The sequence below is a fragment of the Poeciliopsis prolifica genome, unplaced genomic scaffold, assembly GCF_027474105.1.
Source record: "Poeciliopsis prolifica strain line A6 unplaced genomic scaffold, Auburn_PproV2 SCAFFOLD016, whole genome shotgun sequence".
Taxonomy (NCBI): Eukaryota; Metazoa; Chordata; class Actinopteri; order Cyprinodontiformes; family Poeciliidae; genus Poeciliopsis; species Poeciliopsis prolifica.
In genome coordinates this window covers 185,131-200,822 of record NW_026562391.1, presented here as the reverse complement: position 1 = coordinate 200,822, position 15,692 = coordinate 185,131, and the positions used below count along the sequence as shown (strand labels likewise).

The 15,692-nt window shown below is 38.5% G+C and overlaps 1 protein-coding gene across 1 annotated transcript in view; it reads right to left on the bottom strand.

The window, feature by feature from the left end:
* LOC129366914 (voltage-dependent calcium channel gamma-2 subunit-like) overlaps positions 1 to 15,692 on the bottom strand; it is a 63,685-nt gene that overhangs the window by 18,924 nt on the left and 29,069 nt on the right. The gene's annotated exons all lie outside the window — the stretch shown is intronic.

Below are 15,692 nucleotides of genomic sequence, written 5' to 3'. Positions count from 1 at the left end.
TAGGTTCACACACTTGAAAACATAGCTGCATTCAAAGGAAGTCACAACAAAAGTGATCAGTGGCTTGCAGTCTATTTGAAAGATATTTAAAATTGTTAGTATCCCTTCATTATGCCATGACTAAAATGGAGTTTAAAATCTCATTTAAACATCTAACTGAAGGTGTTAGAGGTTTAAAAAAAGACATGAATATATCACCAAAGAAATATGTGAAAAGTACAGAATGGTCAACACAGTCTATATCCTTCTACTTAAATGAATATGCAAAGCATTCCATGTCTTACAAGTACATGGACAGTCTATGTGTGGGCATGGATAACGTCGCATATGCCGGTGTTTAAGTGTAATGTTTTAACAGGTCATATCTACGAGACAGAGAGAGACTACACTCCTTACATTTCCACATCCCACGCAAATAAAGACAAATAAAACAGACTGGCCAAAAATGTTTAGCTGAACTCTAGCTCTATAAGCTCTCTAACACTACATTCAGTCACTTTAGATCTGGCAAAACTTACTATTAGCCACTGAAATCTATAACTTGATAGCCGATGAGCCCCTTGACCAGTACTTACGCAGGTGGATTACAGACAGGTGATGTTCTGAAAGAGATCAGATATATTTTCAGCCATTAAAATATGCAATTCATACTGAACTGAGTTGTATCTTTTAGTACAAGTCCCTTGAATGCCTCATGAATATAACCACTGGACACTTGTATGCAAGCACATATGTGCAGAACAATGGTGAATTGAACATGGTAGAAAGCAATAGTAACAAAGGTCAAAATGAGCACAATCAATCAACACAAAAAACATCAACATTTCAAAATTAAACCAATGAACTTCAATATTGTTTCTGAGCTACAATTATTTGGGGACAACAAAGAAGAGTCCAAAAAACCCCAACATCTTTACAGCAGAGGAATATGTATTTTAAAGAAAAAATAGAAAGCTCAAGTCTGTAATAATGGATAATCCATTGAGAGTTTTAGCCTGACAAAATATACTAGAAATCCATAACTAACAGGTATTTTAGGAACATTTAACAAAGCTCAGAAAGCAATGCTTTCTGCAGGTTTCACCGACTGAAATGTAGGACTTTTTATTACCATAATTAATTAAGAATCTCGATGATGATAGAAAGGTACCAAAGTGTGTGTGTGTGTGTATCTACATTTACCTCCATAGTAACATTACTGAAATAGAATTAAAATAGTTAAAAATAGACTGATGTTAGATCTGTGTGTTAAAAATCCACTAAACCTCCAGGGAGCTCAGGAGGAGCAAAACTGTGACATTTCCGGGGTCCATTTGTGTCTCTGGCAGCAGCTTTGTGACCCTTACACTACATATGGCTCTGCAGAGTTTTTTCGCACAGAATGTACCTAACATGGTGCGGCGATAAATGTAAACAAAAAGCTATCTGCCTTAACCTAACCGACTTAATCTACAGAACATGAAATAATGTGACACAAGTATGGAACAAGTAGAAAATGGTGCAAATGGTAGAGAAATTTTAAGTTACATATTTTTATATGGATTTAGATGAAAATAGTTTGACTCTTACCTTCTTCAAATTAAGTAGATGCACGCCAGGAATCTCCCCTCTGCCCTTGAAAAAACCCAACAAGGTGCGAGCCAGTTATCTCGCGTGATTTTCCGTAATCTCTTGATGTCGCTGGATCCTCTTCAGCGGGAGATGAGTCTGACACAATAGCGCTTTGGAACTGACGTCACTGTGTTTTTTTTTTATTAGATTAACTTTGACAAATATTGATATTGAATAAAATAAATAAAAAAAACATATATATATATATATGTTTTAAAAAAAAAAAAAAATATATATATATATATATATATATATATATATATATATATCTTGGCACAGCCAAGATACTGCGCAGGACCCTCAAGCTCCCAGGCCTCTGGTAGAGGCCTGGGAGCTTGAGGAATTAGATGTATTCAAGTTGAGATAACGTCATTCAATCACGTTAGTTCAGTTGAGAGAAAAAACCGATTGTCTCGCGTGTTCTCGCGTGATATCCCGTGATCTCACTCGTTGTCGTCATGACAATATCAGTCTAACTATAATGAATCATGTTAGCTCAACATGATTCAATTTTATAAATGTGAAGTCGTGGAATATCTTGTTTATCCAACATGATTTTATCACGTTTTCGCTTCAAACCCAACATTATTGTGTGAAAGGTACATGATATTTTTTTGTTAATGTAATACGCCCGACGTTCTTTTTTTTTTTTTGGCGGAAGATCTAGCTGACGTAATTGAATCACGTTATCTCACCTTGAATACATTTTATTCCATTTGCGAGAAAAAACCGATTGTCTCGCGTATTCTCGCGTGATATCCCGTGATTTCCCGTAATCTTGCGTGAACTTGCGTGATATCGCGTGATCTCACTCGTGGTCTTCAGCATAGGATCGGTCTGACTATAATGAATCATGTTCGCTCAACATGATTCAATTTTATAAACGTTGAAGTTGTGGAATATCTTGTTTATGCAACATGATTGTATCATGTTTTTGGCTCAAACATGCAATTATTTAGTTAACAGTACATGATATTCTTTTGTTAATGTGATAACCCCTGAGGTTCCTTTTTACAGTGTGTGCAGCGTTTTTATCAAAGCACTTCACAGCACATTCAGTCGTTAACACATTTCTATACACAACAACGGAGGCAGGCAACAACCAGATGAACTCCCACCACCATCGTCCCAAATGCAACAAGCAGGACTTCCAAAGGTTGTTTCCTTTCTGTTCTTTGTCCTGCAACTGTCCTTTCTGTCCAGGTGAAGCAGTTGATGTCCATACACATGGCTTTGTGTGCAAAGTGGAGTCCACATGCAAAAACACACATTGTAAAAGCAAACGGACCAAATGGAAAACATAAAGTCCACTTTTGTTCCGGGCCAAACAAGTGAGTACATCAGATATATAGATTAGACCAGCTCAAGGTGTAGGTAACCTAGGCGACCCCAAGCCACCAGGGGGCTCCCTAAAACACTTAATGTTTCACAAGAGAAAAGATATGCCAAAACCTCAAATTTGCAGTTATGTTTAAAAAGAATAAGCATACAAAATTTACTTGTATGTCTTATAAATAGCTGTACACTGGTATTGTAAACTCACAATGAATAATTACAAATTTCCCTGTATATTCCTGAAACTAATTAATCGCGCCTTTCCTTCTGGACTTTAAACCACCAAAAGCCTTTTTAGGTTGACTCATTTTCTGTCACGTGCAATGATGATCTATGGCCTCGATGTGCTGAGCACAGCAACCAGCTTGGTGTAGGGATAGATGTACACACCACTGTCAAAGTTGAAATTTCACACACACACACGCAATGACACTCCAGTCGTAGCATCTCACCACGAGTTTCTGCAGCAAATTTATGGCTGCCCCAATACAATATTGAGATTGGAAATTGGCCCGATATCAGCCAAAAAACCCCATTACCCCACGTGCAAACCCACTGGTTAATAATAAATGGGCCAGTTGTTTTCATAGTGATTGTTGTTGGCTATTGTTCTTTGAGCAATTTCACTTGATCAAGCCCTTTCTAACATTCCACTCTACAAAATAAGTAATACAGGTATGTAAGATTCATGCTGATATTGCATTGACCAATACTTAAAACTGTAGAATCGGTATCAGAGTGGAAGTGAAAGAGATGGGTTGGGACACTCCATATTGAACCAGCTCTTTAAAAAAAAAAAAAAAAAAAAAAAACAGTCCTCAAAAGGTTTGAGTTTATAGTGTTTAGTAGAATAGATGTTTAATAAATAACATAACATAATTGTGTCAAGCAAACCACATTCTTTGATTTGGTGGGTTTTGTTGGTGGGATTGCAGGTTCAAAGCACAAACAAGAAAGCATGGTGACTTTTTTGGTGCACCTTTATAGACCCTTATAGCAGAAAAAAAATGACTTCATCTCATGGACAAAAATGCGATGTGTCAGACAAATTTGTGAAAATACAATTTCCGTTTATGTATTAGACAGCCAAAGTGAGCCAATGATTACAATAAGAGTCAACATTGATAACACAGTTAACATTAAGGTTTTTTTTTTGTGTGTGTGTGTACAGTATAGCGAAGCACTGATCCACTGTTTCCACTTCCGATACAGATATCTGAGGTTTAATATTGACCGATACAAAAAATCTAATTTTACATACATTACGTATGTAAAAACAACATAACTTTAATTTATTATTCAGTGGAGTTAGGAGTAGAATGTAAAAGAAATAAAGAAACTGAAACTGCAGCGAACCTTCTTTCAAATGGTTCAGAAAGTGCAATTAGGTATATAATGTAAAATGAATAATAATAAATGACGTGACTCAGAGCACAAAGGCATAGAATATACTGAGTATCCCTTCTGGACTGGGCACATTGTCACAAGACCCAAACATCCTGAACCCAAAACCCGCTTAGACTGCGAATCTGCTTCATATCGTGAGGGATCTCTGCAAAAGAAAACGCGCGCAAGCACATAAATATTTCATTTTGTTTATACTGTATACACCCTTACTATACTTTAATTCAGCGTTTTCAACCACTGTTGTGTCACAACATAACCAGCATGTCTTTGTTAACACAACCATCTGCATATTTAAGCAGCGCCAACGTCGACCCGGCTTTCCCCTCTTCTCTGTGAAACCATTCTGTTCTCCTTCCCTCCTTCCCTCCCTCCGTCTCTGCGCTGTTGTCATAATGAAGCGTCGCTCTCCCAAATTGCCCCTTTTGAATTATACATTCAGCTTAAACCTGGAAGAGATGCTATTATTCTGAAATCAACCTGCACCTCTGGGGTCAAAGTGGCTTTAGCATCCACTTACGCTCACACCATAGGAGGGTAAGAGGGGGTGGAGTGGGGGTGGGAGGGGGGGGGGGGGGTAAAGGGGCTGATTTATGCTAATACAAGGAGACCTGAATGACCCTGTCTTCACAGGCCAATCAGAACCCTGCTAACAGGCTGACCTCACAGCCGTTGAGGATAAGTTAATGTAACGTGATAAAGAACTCACAGGCAACCTTTTATGTAGTATTAACATCTTAACCCTTATTCCAATATGAAATGTATTTTTCTTTCTACGAATGTGTGTGTGTGTGTCCTCTCAACCAGCTATTACTTAGTGACGTATTTTTATTTTATTTTGTCATACAGTAATTACGGATCAGTCTGTGTGTGTACTAAACTGCTAATTAGAGACCTTACAGCCGAAGTGTTTCATTAGCTCAGGCTGCAGGATTACGAAGGTGAGCCCTGTGAAAATTTCACAGGGCTATTTTTTTCTTTTCTCCGTCTCCTAATGCAAATCCGTAGCTGACTTTCTGCACATCGTTCATAATCTTGAAACAATTACTGCGTTTGTGCTTCAAAAGAAGCCCCATTTGAAAATTGACTTATTCGTTTCCTTTCTTCCTCTCTTTTGGTCCTTTTTTCTTTCTTTCTGAATCTATCCTTTTGTTTTTCTTTCTTTACTTCCGTCTATTGCTTTTTCTCATTACGTCTGTCTCTTTCTTTGTCTTTCCATCATTGTTTTTTTTTCTTTCTTCTTCCTCTTTCTTTTTTTCAAGAGGGAACTCAGCAAGAGTGAGTTCCCTCTTGCTTACCCTGCCAACCCCCCCAACTCCTTAACAAGAGGGTCATTTTAATAGTAGAGATAAACAAAAGGCTCTAGTGACTGGCAGAATATTTTTCTTTCAATCACTTTTTAAACGGTGGACGCAGGTTTGCATTTAAAGGAATAGAAGGAGAAGCCAAACAGTCTGAATTTTTAAAGCCTCTCAGTTGTTCCCCCAGCGTCACCGTGCCATAAAAACACTGAAACAAAAGCACATCAAACTGAGTTCAGGATTTTTGTCCAGAGCTTGGAAACATTTAGGTTGCATTCAGACCAACCCAGGATTAGAGTCCTGATCAGACTCTGTCTAAAAAGTCAGATTTTTTTGGGGGGGAAGGTCTGAATGAAAATTTGAATTCCAAAACAGACTTGAAAAACAAACTCCGATCCGCCTTAAAACCTCGGTCTCGGTCCGGTTGAAGTGAACTCTGAAACTGTGGAAAACCTGTCTGAATGCAGCCTGACTAGAGACCTTTCCAAAAGCAGGACGTCAGCAGGACATTCTGGTCAATATATTACTCTCTGCTCTGCGGGTTAATCAAGATGTTGGTGGGATTGCAGGTTCAAAGCACAAACAAGGAAAAGCAGAATATAAATAGTTTGTAGTAGTTTTACAACTTTTTATCAGCTCATTGTCCCATTGCTGTGGCGCTCTGCGGCTGCTGCAGTTTTTAAACCTTTAATAAATGACGAAAAATGAACTAATTGCCTCGTTTGTTTGAACATAATCATCAAATAGGATGGAGGAATTTGTTTAGTCCTCTCTTGGGTAAGCCCATCTCGAAACCAAACTGCTGATAGATTTATATTAAGGGAGAATAATTACAAACTTCAGCAATTTCCTCAGCTTTAATTTAAGCCATATTTATAGAAATAAGGCAAGAAATAAAGTTGCTCATTGACATAAGAAGACTTGAGGCGGTGCGTCAACAATAATCCTCCTGATTGAAACACACTGTGAGAATAGTGCATATAAAGCATTTAAAGTCGGAGAAATGGAAAGAAATTAGTGAAAGCAGGAAAAGTCTTACAATTTATTTATGTGTTCTACTGATTTTTACAGCCCTTTAATTTGTTTCCTGTTCTTAAACCTCACCTGAATCTGACTGAAAACAAAAAAAAAAAGTTCAGTTCTTCTTCCCTTAACCAAAATGTGAGTTGACCTTAAATATGTTGATCGTAGGTCTTATATTTTTGTTGTTTTTCTTTCTCGTGGGACTTTTCTGTCGGGCCAAAGTTTGAGCCACACGCAGACATCTGCATTGCGTTTTGTGACGTTATCATCTCTGGACCTGAAGGGGAACCATCTGGGATCGAAGCACAGCTTCAGTTATTACAACTGGAAACATCAGAAACCTGAGAGCAGTGATGGACTCTGACTTGAACCTTCAGAGTCACGCAAAGACGACTACAAAGTCGGCCTTCTGCCTCCTGAAGAATATTTCCAGAAAAAAACAACTAAAACTACAGAAGTGTTAATCAAACTTTGGCATTTTGAGTTATTTAGTGAATCTAAAAGTGTCTAAGCTTTACAATGATGTTAAAAAAAAAGGAAAAAAAAAAAAGTTGTTCTCTACTACCAACCGTGTGCATTAATGTCATTTAGGGCTTTTTGAGAATTAGAAGAATAGACTTAAGTAGCTTTAGCTGAAAGAAAAAATTCTTTTCTGCCCAAATACATACACAAATAATCCACTCATTTCTATAAATTGCATTTATTTATTGTACTAATTAAATTTAATCATTTGTACTTGACAAAAAAATAATAGCTTTAGGCGCGTGAGCAGAACATCACAGGCAACGTCTGTGTCTCGTTCCTGCCTTTCGGAAACAAAAGATCAGCTTGAGACTCGAGGAGGAAAACAAGGAACTCAAGGAGACGATGGAAAACCTTCGGAGAAAAACCGAGCGTTCTGAAGATAGAAGAGGTTCCACGTCAGAACGTGAGATGCTCATCGATGAAAACAGTGCCCTCAAAACACAGCTCTAGAAAATGAGAAACTAGAGTGGTTCTGCCTCTTCCTAAAACATTAAGTGAAAAAATGCTAGTAAAATAGGACTCGGCTGCTTTAAAACCGACACAGGAGTTTGACCAACAAATATAAAGTGTAGAAAATATGCTTTGTTCTTCTTGAACTGCTCTCTACGTCAGGGCGACAGTTAGCCCTACGAAAAGAAATAAAAATGCTACTTTTAACACATTAGCTCCTCACTGATAACCCAGTGTGACATCTCACCTTTTTTTTTTTGTCTCGTCATTTTCAGCCACAAACATTTCATTAAAATATCGACTGTTGTGTGTTTCTGTCCCTGCCTCACTCTGACTGTCTGAATGAATGTATTCATTCACAACAGACACTACAGCACAGTATCAAAACATGAACTAACTAAAAATAAAAGAAAATCATCCAGGATGGGAATTTTGACAATTGATTTTCAGGCGTACACATTACTATAAACCTCATATGCTGCATAACTTATTTCCTGTAGCAAAAGTCTTTGCTCCTTTATTTCAAAACCTCTCCTTTTCGTGCCTCCTCTCTCAAAATATAAAATGGCTTTGCAGATGCACATCTAAGGTACATAAAACCAGCATAGAAATCATCTGTTTTAGAGCCAAGCAGGAAGAACAAAACCATACAGAAACATTTTGGCATGTAAATGTGCAGAACATCAGCGGGTTGTTTCACAGCCGCTGGCAACCTAATCGTCACCTAATCACTTCCCTTACAAATAGAGTGGAAATAATGAAAAAAATGTTGAAAGGTAAAAAAAAACGAGCCTGACATCAGTCCTCACCTGTTCTCCTTTCTGGCTCTATCATAATTAATATAGATTTCTAAACCTTCACACCCTCCACACTCTCTTCCCTGGCCTGCTATTTTCATAGTAAAATGACGTTACACTTTAAACGACCCAAGTCTGCGATATAGTGATGTGACATTTACGCACAAGCCGACTCTTCTGACTGACTCTTCTGACCGGCTCTTTCCTGTGACCGATAGGCCTGGAGTCTCACTGAGAGCCGTTCTTTGTTTTAGTGAAGCTCTGCGCGCTGCAGTAGCTATTATTACTCTATCTTATTGGAAATATAGATTTATATAATCATCGAATAAGCCTCTAATTGAAGACTAGTGGTGTTTCGGTGCTTGCGCCTGTGTTACGCTGGTGAGGCTGCCTGTTGCTAACCTTTGAAAATAAAAAACTAAAAGGCCTCTGAGCTTCAAGCGCCACGGAGAATCATCAGCAGGTTGAAACAGAGACGCAGAGGTTATTTATTCTGTGTTGCAGAATAAATCACCTGTTTATTCTGCAACACACAATAACTCAATTATTATTTATATGTTGTGTAGCGGGAATTCGCTACACAACGTATAACTGCTAGATAGCGGTTATACCTCTATTGGCAACTAGTGTTGAATAATATGTTCCCTATTTTTATAACCACAATTCTGAAATCTTTCTGATCTAACCCCAAGAACACGAGTAAATAACACTAAAAAACAACATTAATTTACATTGAGTTTTACGCCAATGTGGCCCACATGCCACACTTTTCTGTTCTGAACCTTCGTAGAAGCCGCTAATCCCTCATACATGTACAACATTGTGTTTGCATGACTGATAATATGTTTTTATGCGTTGACATTATCATCATATGATTCCTCTGTCAACATATTGACATTATTCAGTTCAGACCTGCCTGTGTGGGCTTGATTTTCATATTTTTGTCATTTACGTTCCTCAGCATCTGCCTGCACCTTCACATGTTTGCTGTAGCTCAACTTGGTGGGTTAGTCTTTCAGTCATACACTTTTCTTTATGGTCGTGGAAAATTATGTTGAAGGTCATGGAGAGTCATGAAAAAAGTTTTTCTAAAGTGTTTCGTGGAAACCCTGTGTTAGTCTTTACCTTGAAAACTTTAATTAAACTTTCACACAACAGACTTTTTGTCTTTTTCACAAAAGTTCACATAAACATATTTAGATTTATGGAACTGCTTAATTGTGTGGAAGTTTTAGAATTATTTGCACGGCTACAAATGAGAATAAAATGTGCGATAAAAGCCAAAATATTTTATTATTATCTGAACAATGTAACACATTGCACAAATAAAAGTTGGATGCAGACAGAATGGAGATAAGAGCAGAAAGCTCTCACTTCATTAAGCAACTTCTTGCGAGCTGCATTTCATTTTAATCTTTGAACCCCGACAGCGTATTTCATTTCTGCACAAATTCAGAACACATTCGACAATAGAAAGACCTATTAAAGATAATTGTAATAAAAGTGGAATTAGATTCTTACCCCATTTGCTCTAACTAATTTAGAGTAAGCAATTACTTCTCCTATCAGCAGGCTTGCACATGTGTGCACCCACAACGCGTACAGTAGCTTGATGCGCGGCGGAAAAGAGCCACGCAGCGACTCTGAGAACTGCTGAGGGTGTGGAGGGGCTTCCCATTGTTTTTTTAGTTATTTATTTTTTTTATTTTCATAAGGGGGACCTGTGCTCTGCAATGAGATGCTGCACCAAAAAAACTGACAAGAATAATATTCATTTATTTATTTAAAATTCTGCTGCAAATAGCATCTACAGTCCACGTTTCTAAATTATTATTATTATTTTTTTAAAGTAACATGAATGATGAAGGCTTTCTGAAACACTTGAATGTTAATCGGTGCAGTAAATTGCATTATTATTATAAAATCCATTTAATTCAGGAACTCTGTCACTCAAATGCTTTATAAAGATTGATTTGAGAGCCTTTCTGTGAATTATGATGATTTTCTACTTGGAGGCAATAAAAACATTACGTTTAAACGGATAATTTTAGATTGGAGATCGCAGATTGTAGTTTGCTTCTAAACCCCGGAGCAAGATCAAATGCACAAGTCACATAAAGGAATCACCAACAACCTATTGAATTAAAAACCTATTCAAGATGCAACAGGTTTGACCAGATCCCATCCTCCCCATTTCTAATGCCACCCTGGGCAATCACCCATATGGCCCATGTCACAAAGAGACGACATAAAGCTAATCATTGTAGCTCAGTCTGTTCTGTTTTATCCGTTAGAAGAGGGCCAGTCGAGGTAGCTAGTGGATTGCTAGCTGTTGACAGTTTTTATTGGAACCATAAAAAAGCTGTCAATGTTTTGCTGCAAAAAGAAAGAAAAAGTTAACCTTTTGTGCCGCATTTAACTGCCAGCAAACTTTTGATTCACCTTTCCAGACGATTATCTTTACCTCACCGTCAATTAGCACAAATTCAGCAAAGGCAGTCAAAGGTAATAATTAAGAAAATTAATACTTAGAAGTTATCGCTTTTGTACGTCTGTTTCGTAGCCACAGGCTAATCTATCGCTGCCACCATGAAGCATAACATGAGAACATGTCAGCTTCAGGTAGACTGAGTCCGTAAATACAAATCACACTGATGTATATGTCACATCTGGGTACCTGGGGGGGAAAAAGCCCTTTTTAAATCTCCCATAAGCATCCGTAAACACTTTCCTTTGCTCACAGAAAAATTCCTGACATTTTAAAGCGGTAAAACGGCACAAAACATGTTCTTCCTTTATGACGGAGGACAGAGCTGTAGCAGCTGTAGTTCTGCTGCTCACAGCGGGGCCTTGTGATGTGCCACCAGTGTGAAGCTCGCACAACTGGAACAAGAACATTGGCGCTTCAGTCAGAGGCTCACTTGTCTCCAAATAGAACTGCAGGTTTTCTGATGAGCCTCTCGACTTACAAGTACAAAGTTTTGCAACCTTTCAGCCACAGGAAGAGCGTCAACGCCAGGAAAAAAAAATAGAGCTGATAGGTGAAGGCAGACTGACATTTGCAGAGTGTGTGTGGCCCTTTAAGACTGAACATTCCGGGGAAGCATGCAGAGCTGCAGTCTTGGTTAAGATAAGTATATGTGCAGCGTAAGAGGAAAATATGTAAATGACCCTAATGAAAATGGATGAATTAAAAATAATTAAATCATGAAAATAAAATACAAATAAAAAACATAGCAAAATGAAATGACAAATATTCCTCCCCCACTTTCTCCCACAGCTCTTATTGCTGACTGCAGAAGTGCAAAGCTCCCGGTCACAAACGACCAATCAGAGCCAGGAGGAAGGTCAGCGGCTAAGCTAGCTAGCTGGAGCATTCACAACAGGCTCCATGGTGGAAAATAGCTGCACACTAGATATTAAATGTAATTCAATTTTTTAGTCATCACAGCTTCCTCTTTTATGTTTGGCATAAATCTTGAGTAATTGCAAAATAAAATTAGTTAATTGTACTTTTCAAAGGATATTATTTTTGTTCTAAGTTAACAGAACTAAACTTTACTTTTATCGGTGTGTAAAACTATAACGGTTCAAAGAAATGGGTTCCAAAAGGATTTTCTAGTAAGTCAATCAATTCAGGTAGAGAGTGTCTATCGTACATAAACACAATTGACAGCGCTAAGACCCGCCTCCTGGCTCTGATTGGCTGTTTGCAACAACAGTGTATTTCTGCAGATAGCGTCAGCTGCGCAGGGAGATACTCATCTTTGTCAAAGTTTATGTCTCGACATAACAGTTTTAACAAATACGTAAAAAAAATAAAAATAAATAAATAATTTAAACAAAGGTGACATAGTGCAGGTTTAATGAAGCTGGTGCAAGACAACAATTACATTCATTTCATTTTGGGCTGTGATTTCCCTTAGAGCTAATGTCTAAATAATAATAATTTTACTGAACAGTTCCAGAGTAAATATTAAACTTCTTCCAGTTATTGTGAAAACACAATACACTCAGGTGAACCAAAATTTATGCAAACACGACTCCTTTTAGAAAATATGATAGAGACAAGATGTAAGCTAGATACCCTGAAGTTTCAAGTTTTTTGTGAATTGGAAGACGGGTTTATAATCAGTTACAACTCGTCCTTTTAACAAACAAACCCGTCTTCAAATGGGAGCAAAGCCAAACTCTAGGAAGAGCCATGCTGTCCCCCTTTTCCAGTTCTCCCACAACGCTCCATCCTGTCCCCTCACTGCTCTATCCTAGTTTTGTTTAGTGAAACTTTCCGCAATGCTTCCCGTCTCCTCCTCCTCCCACCCCGATGAATACCCTTGGCACAAAAAAAAAAAAACGATGATAAAAAAAAAGGAGTGACAGGACCTAATAAAAGGAGGACAAGAGGAAAAGAGGGGAAATGAGAAAAGGAGAGAGACAGCTGGAGCTGGGAAAAAACAGAGGGGGGACATGAGGAGGGAAAAAAAAGTGATGGACTCGCAGAGCTTTTTGGCATCACAGCAAAACTCTGACAAATGGGGCAAAAAAAAAAAGTTTGTCCATTTATGAAAACAATATAGATTGGTGTTTATTTCTCTGTAAACTGTTTTGTTGTGACTTTCTGTGCAGCAGAGATGGAGTAAAATGTGGCTGCAGACTGAAGGTCCATTTGACAGGATTTGCTAAAACCATTTAATGCAAAAAGTGTGTCCCAATAATAATCTCATAACATATTCAAAACACACACTTTGCCTCGTACCGGTCAGTCTTGCAGACGTAGTTGCACACATTTTGTCACGTTACAATGTCGAACCTCAACTTGTTTAACGCATTGCCAATACTGAAAAAAAGAAAAAAAAAATCCGGCTAGAAACTTCTACACTGAAGAGTGTTGTCTTTATGTCCTGTAGCTTAATTCTTTGGTGCATCCAGTGATCAGAAAAGCAGTGGATTTCAATTTGATTCCAAAATATTTGAATAATTTCAAACACAAACTAAACGCCCTCAGTAGCAGCTCTCACTATCTTAGTGTCGTCACAATATCTCTTTCCGTTTCCTACTTGACGGTGATCCGTCAGGTCAGATAAAGCTGAACATTGACACAATTTCTCAGTGCACCTCTACATAAAATGTGTTGGTTTTGAACTGTGGGAGGAAAACCCACGCGCTCATATGGAGCAAAGCAAACAGCACAGAGCCAAGGTTTGCACCAGGATCGTTCGCTCTGCAGAAGAAACGCAGCGCCTACTACCACACCGCTATCTGGCTGCCAAAATCCCTGCCTACTTCTTCATCGCAAAATCACCTGCATCTGTCGAGGCTATTTTAGCACCTTCAAATATTAATAATCAACACTGAACACTCACCAGCTCTAAAAGCCCGTTCAACTTAATTAACCTACAGATGCATTCAATAATTTAAGATGAAGTCATACTTTGAGCTCTGGAAGTGGCTCATATCCGCTGTGGTGCGGTTAAAATGAGAATGGCTGTTGGTAGCATACCCAAAATAATATACTATAGTTTTTATTTTGTATTTGTAATGGACTACAATTAGGCCTGTCACAATTACAATTATTTCTGCACAATAAATTGTCCCAGAAGATATCGCGATGAACGATAATATTTTTGTTTTGAGACAATTTTCACCTTGTAGAGTGGTGATGGCGTAGTGATGCAAGTGTATCCTTTAAAAAAAATCAATAAACTTTGAATTTTACATTTAACACTGGAACTGGTAGACCATTTTACACATCCAAAATAAGTAAACAAAACAGAAACAACGAATGAATTATGAAGAGACTTCAAACAAAATGGCTAACTGAGACCAAAGCAACAGATGTTTGAAACATGAGAAAAGGGAAAAAACATAATTCACCCAAATGGAAATTACTGAGCTCAATTTTAATTTATTACATGATTAGTTGATTTATTGCCTGTTTTGAGTACAACAAACGAATAAGTTTTGGTCATAACACCACGTCATAAATCCAACGTGAAATGCATATTTACACCAGCGCAAACGTAAACGGGTCAGAATCGGCCATTAGCTAACGAAGGCTAAGCGACCAGGCCAAAGCGACATAGCGGGTTTCCGACCAATGAAAGCGCAAGGAGGCTAATATTTTTATTTTTCCCGCCCCTTCACAATTCCAACGTCGCATCTCCCCGCCCCATCCGGCGCCGTTTGCCTTTTCTTCCTCGTCCTCCTCCTCGCCCCCCCACCATCCTATGCCCCCCAGTGTGTCTGTGATGGCGGTTGCGTAACATTACTAAAGAAACAGCACACCAGCGAGCATCATCAGTGAGGGTGAGGGGGTTGGGGGGGGAGTTGCTGAGCAGGAAGCACTGACCCAACATCTAATGAGAGAGCACAAATATGAAGGGGAAAGAGAACAGAGGAAATTACAGAAATTAGAAAATGGAAAAACGGACGGCGGGAGGGAAACGTGTAAAAGAGGGATGAGGAGAATTAGCGTTTGAATTCATGAAAAGACGAGGAGAGTGTGTGTGTGTGTGTGTGTGTGTGGATGTGTGTGTGTGTGTGCGCGTGAGATGAGATGGAGGAACAAAAAAAAAAGGGTAAAGAGGCTGGAGGGAGAGAGTGGGGAGACAGAAAGGGGCAGACAATGAGTTCAGGCAACAAGAGTTGGGGCATTTCGGCTATAAATAGCCATCATGCTAGCCGCAGCGCCGGGGTTCTTTGTCTTCCAATCTTTGATCCCCTGCATCCTTCACCCCATGTTCAAATGCATACCTCTCAGCCTGGCAGCGAATATACAGCAGACGAACATGTCAGGGGCAAAATTTGAACACGTTCGGATTGGTGATGAGGTTACTGCGCCTGGTTTGTGTGGTCAGGGAAGTTCAAGTCATTTAAAAAAAAAAACAAAACAACAACTAGCGTGAAGTTTAAAGAAACCATAGAAATATCAAGGTTACTTTATGCTTGTGCACACTTTGTGAAGTATGCACAAGCTTAGCGCTGTGTTAATAGAATTTGTTTAAAATAAAAATGTTACGTTGACAGACATGAAAACACCACGCGTAATTATTGGATATTTCATTTTGTTATCGCTGTTGTTTTTAAAAGTAAGGGCCAGCCTTTTGGCTTTCAGAAAAAGACAGGTAAAGTACATGTCAAGGTCAAAGGTCGCAGTGCTTCTCACTTGTTAGTTATTCCGGTCATCTCTCAGTTGAAACTCATCATCTTTTCTGTTGGCATTTTTGCATGCAAATACATACTGCAC